At 40.6% G+C, this 5,030-nt stretch overlaps 1 protein-coding gene across 1 annotated transcript in view; it reads left to right on the forward strand.

Annotated features, from left to right (window-relative positions):
• The first annotated feature begins 348 nt into the window (after window positions 1–348).
• Window positions 349–5,030, forward strand: part of LAMB4 (laminin subunit beta 4) — a 116,868-nt gene continuing 112,186 nt past the window's right edge. Inside the window, exon 1 of the mRNA XM_019626046.1 lies at window positions 349–383. The gene's annotated coding sequence lies outside the window, so the exon portion shown is untranslated. The remainder of the gene's footprint in view (window positions 384–5,030) is intronic.

The raw sequence follows: 5,030 nt of genomic DNA on the forward strand, positions 1-5,030 counted from the left end.
AGGAACCCAAGAACTTAGTTATGAACTTGGTAGGAATGCTGCAGTTTGTTGCTGTAGTCCTGATCTCAACTCCTCATAGCCATTGCTTTCAGAAGTTCGGCCCATACATGAACATTTGCTATCAAATTGAGCCCTCTTTCCCTCTGTATATAGGGTGTGTGTGTGTGTGTGTGTGTGTGTGTGTGTGTGTGTGTGTGAGTCAAAACCTAAGTAACTTCCCAAATCACCTTTTTTGGCAGGTTTTAGAATACTTCTCATCTTTTTTTTCCTACCCTTAGGTGCCTCAGGGAAAACATTTTCTACTTAAATTGACTCTCACTTTCAGGTGTGCCTTTACATGCCCTGTCGGCTGCCTGCACCTCTCAGCAGACTCTCAAATCCAGGTAAGCCTCACCTTCCATCTCACAGGCAAGTTGGCATTTTTTAATTAAGTGAAGGTATCAGTAAGCTCAGAATTTGTTGAGTACGTGGGGAACCAGCAGAGTGCATAATATATCAAAGCATAGAATATAATAATTACTTTTATAGAATAATCAATAATCAGATAACATACACAGATGTGTATACATAATACAGTGTCCAAAGGGAAAAGTGGAAGCTTAGTGCATAGTGGGATGCAGCCAATGACTTGATCTTTTCTGTTCCTTGAAGGAAGCTTCAAAAGCTTCCACATTGTCAAAATATTTTTGTTACTATCCTAGGTATGTGTAAATACTAAGTTTTAAGGAAAACATGATGTCTATAATTCAAAGAAAAGTAAGCTTTATAGCTTCAAGTTCTGCATTCTTTACTGTAATGCAATATAATCAACACAGCTAAAATGTGTAATGATTCCTGATGTAACAGGAAAGAAATGTGTTACACAAATAAGGGAAAGTTAAACATAGGATTTCTATGAGAACTGACATTTTTCGATGTATAAAATAACCCATTTGAAGTGTGCTAGAAAAAGAATTAAGGACTGATATAGATGTATGTTTTGTAGTTATCCCCTGTGTTAGGTATTGCTGCTCAATTGGTAGAAGAAAGGAACAGCAGCAGAACAGGCCTGGAAGGAATGCCTTTCCTTTGGCGGGGCTGTTGTTCAAACGTTTGCACCAGTGGGACTAGAATCTGGGCAATGTGACACTACATGCCCCCTCCTTCATGTCTTCATCTGTGCCATCCAAATTGTTTTGACAAAAATGAGAAAACTCTGGTAAGATGTTGGCCTGAGCACAGCCTCAAGTGAGGGCAGATGAAGTGATGTTAGTGGTTAGTAAATTAAAATCAATTAGCAATACCATAAGTTAGTTACTGTCAGTTTCATATATTTTACTATTTATTGCAACATTTTAATTTAATTGTAAGAATTTTATTGCAACTGTTTATTCATACACTTTAAGACCTGCGTCATCTAGTGTCATTCGTTAAACAATGACCAAAGTGCACCCAGCCCTTTTGTAAATACATTTACATGTTCTTTATCCAAAGAAGGGGTAATATTATATTTACTCATCCCAATTACTTCACTTAAACTCACCCATGAATTTAGCAAGAAAATAATTTCATGTAGCCCCTGTGAGGCTTTGCAAATGTCAGCTCTGGTAAACCAACCGGAAAAGAGGCACCAATTAAATGGACAACTTGATGAAGGAAGGTATGGATGAGATTACCACAATGCCTGAAATTGTGCTGTATGTGTGTAGCTGGGCTTTATAATGCCTGGGTAGTTGATTTCAGATAACAGAACTTCTAAAAGTTGCCAGACTTACTGTAACACTCATCTACTTTGGGGCTTAGATCAGCTAAAATGTGAAACAGAAAACAGGGAGTAAGACTAGAACTGAGCAACTTATGAAGGTGGGGTGACAAGGCCCTTACTAAGGGCACTGAAGCCACCTGCAGGGTTTCTCATGCTCTGCACTAGTGATATTTGGGGCTGAATACTTGTTATGGGGGTGGGGGCTGTTCTGTGCACTGTAGGATATTCATTTAACAGCATCCTTGGGCTCTACCCACTAGATGTCACTAGCATCCCCCTCCCCTGTTGTGATAGCCAAAAATGTCTGCAGACCTTGCCAAATGTTCCCTGCAAGGCAAGCCAACCTGTTGAGACCACTGCACAACACTTTTCTGAGAAGCAGAAAAGCTGATAGGAGCCTAAGCATTTGCAGCATAATTACAGGGATTAACCATAGTTCTTCACTGAGAAGGAAGGAAATTATACTTCGGGTGGTAGAATTGAGTGAAGGGGGATGTAAGGAATTAATTGGTAACAGGAAGTCCAGAGTCCACTTGCAATATGACACAGAGAAGTAACAAAATCAGGGATGATTTAAATCCTTTTAACACAGTTTATTGGATCATTTCAGAGAGAGTATTTTTAGCAGCCTGAATCAACCAGAATTAACTCACCTCTTCATTCACTGTGCATCAGGGATTTTCCAGACATAGTTAGATTGAAGGATTTTAAACCCCACTATTGGCGTTCCTTTGGGGATACTCCCATTACTTGGGTTGAGGAAAGGGACCCCAGCCCTTTGCACCCATCTTCCCACTGGGCCCCACAGAACCCCATATTGTTAATGCTTTGGGCCACAGGCCCTGTGCTTCTGTCCTGAAAGCTGTAAACCCTTCACGGGATGTGGTTCAGGATTCATCCACAAAGCATAATTCTCAGATCAGTTCTAAACAATGACAAGGACTGGAAATAAATGACCCCTTTAGAATGTCTTCCAGCTATGATAAAAAAAAAATGAGGACTATTGATGATCAATTATATCTATAGTCTTCTTTACCTCCCAAGTGCTTCCAATTATAATATTTAAAATTTCAAATTTAAAGACAGTCCCAGTTTCACATTGGGGCTCTGGAAAGCAAAAAAAAAACATGAAATGGGGGGAAAAGTCTAGAAGTAGAAATCACAGAATATGGCTATGGGGTAAGAGGCAGGAGAAAGGTCAGCCCCAGGGAACACTTAGGATTGGCAATTGATACGGGGACCTTAAAACCAAGGCTATAGCAGCTCCAGCAGGGTGGAGCGCCTGCCATGCAGGGCCCAGGCCTCCAAGTGGGGACAGATGTCGGGAGGTTAGTGCAGTGGCCAGTACATAAAAATCAAGCTAGAATGCTACACCTGCAGTTAGTGTCAAGGTTAGACACTGACATATTTTAACATGAGAAATGCAAACTATGATGAATTTAAATCAACAAAGGTTTTTGATGTTTTTCTAAGTACCTCCCAGGACAAAAAGATGAATGTTTGTCTTCAATTGCTTACAATCTGTTAGGAAGGTGTAGACAAGGTCATAAAGTTTTTTTAAAGCAGAATGTTTCTACTCCTATGTATTTCCCAAGAGAAATGAAATAAATACAGCCATACAAAAACGTGTAGGTAAATATCCACAGCAGCATTATTCATAATAACCAAAAAGTAGAAAAAAAACAAATGTCTGCAAACTGACGAATGGATACAGTGTGTGGTACATACATATAGTAGGATATTATTCAGCAATAAAAAGGAACGAAGGACCAATACTTGCTACAAGGAAGAACCTTGAAAATATGTTAATTGAAAGAAGCCAGTCACAAAGACCACATACTATACGATTTTGTTTCTATGAAGTATCCAGAATAAGCGAATCCACAGAGAGAGAAAGTAGATTAGTGGTTGCCAGGGGCTGCGGGAAGAGGCAGACGGGGTAAGTGCCAAAGGGTATGGGACTTCTTGTTTGGGTGATAAAGTGTTCTAAGGTTAGACAGTGGTGACGGTTGCACAGCTCTGTGAATATATTAAAAGCCACATTAAAGGTGAATTTTATGGTGTGTGAGTTATCTCAGTAAAGCTGTCACCAAAAAATAAAAAGCATTGATGCCTTAAAAGAGGTAATAAGAGCTCTGTAGATAAGAATACCCCCACCCAGAGAGATGAGAAGTTTCGGAGGAGAGGCCAGTAGGGTCACCAACATCTGGGCTTGCCCAGGACTCAAGGGGATTCACAGGGCCGGGGGACTTTCACTGCTAAAACCAGAAAAGTCCCCAGCAAGTCGGGATGAACCGGTCACCTTACTATGTCCACAACCACAGTTTGAGAACCACTGTTTAAGGAGATAAAATCAAATCTAGATTTCAAGGGTGGGAGGAGGAGAAATCAAAGATGGCCTCTCCATCTCTATGTCCACAGCGCTGTCTTTTTCTCTGTTTCCTGCTGCTATCCATCCCTCTATGTTTTCCTCTCTGTGTCTCCCTGTCCAGCTCTGTCTCCTTCTCCTCTATTTCTCTTTATCTCTCCTCTGTCTCACTCTCTCCTTATCTCTATTCCTGTCTCTCTACATCTCTCTAATCTGTCCCTCAATATCTGCCTCTATATTCCTGTCTCTCTACGTCTATCTGCCTATCTCTATTACATTTCTTTTTCTAATTATCTATTTATATCTGTCATCTATTTTACAGTCTGTCTCCATTTCTCTACCTCTTTCCATTTATTCCTATGGTCACCGTAGCTACTTGAAATTCTATGTCATTCCAACATCTGTGTCATTTCAGGATTGACATCTGTTAACTGGCTTTTCCATATCGGGATGTTGAGATTTTCCTGGTTCTCCACATACTGAGTTATTTTGGATTGAATTCTGGACATTTTGAATAATATGTTATGAGGCTCCAGGCATTGGTTAAATATTATGGGGAATGTTAATTTTTTTTTCTTCCTTTTTTTCTTTTTTTGTTAGCAGCTAATTGACCCAGTTAGGGTCTCAAGTTCCTACCTGCCTTTTGTGGGGAGTCCCAATCAATGAAGTTTTTAGTCTTTTCAGTGCTATTCAGATCTGTCCTGTGTGGGTGCCACCCAGTGGCCAGTCTAGGACCTGGGCTGTGGTTGGCCCTAGCTCAGTTTGCAAAGCCTTTGACAGGCTGTTTAGGGTCATATTTATCTATGGGCAGCTGGGAGTGACCCCAGTTCAAACACCATTGTATGAGGTTTTTTTCTTAACCTCTCTCCTCTCTGCAAGCTCTACAACACTTTCCAAATCACGGGGGTCCCCCCTCTG

Source organism: Hipposideros armiger, unplaced genomic scaffold (genome assembly GCF_001890085.2).
Source record: "Hipposideros armiger isolate ML-2016 unplaced genomic scaffold, ASM189008v1 scaffold_655, whole genome shotgun sequence".
In the NCBI taxonomy this organism is placed as follows: domain Eukaryota; kingdom Metazoa; phylum Chordata; class Mammalia; order Chiroptera; family Hipposideridae; genus Hipposideros; species Hipposideros armiger.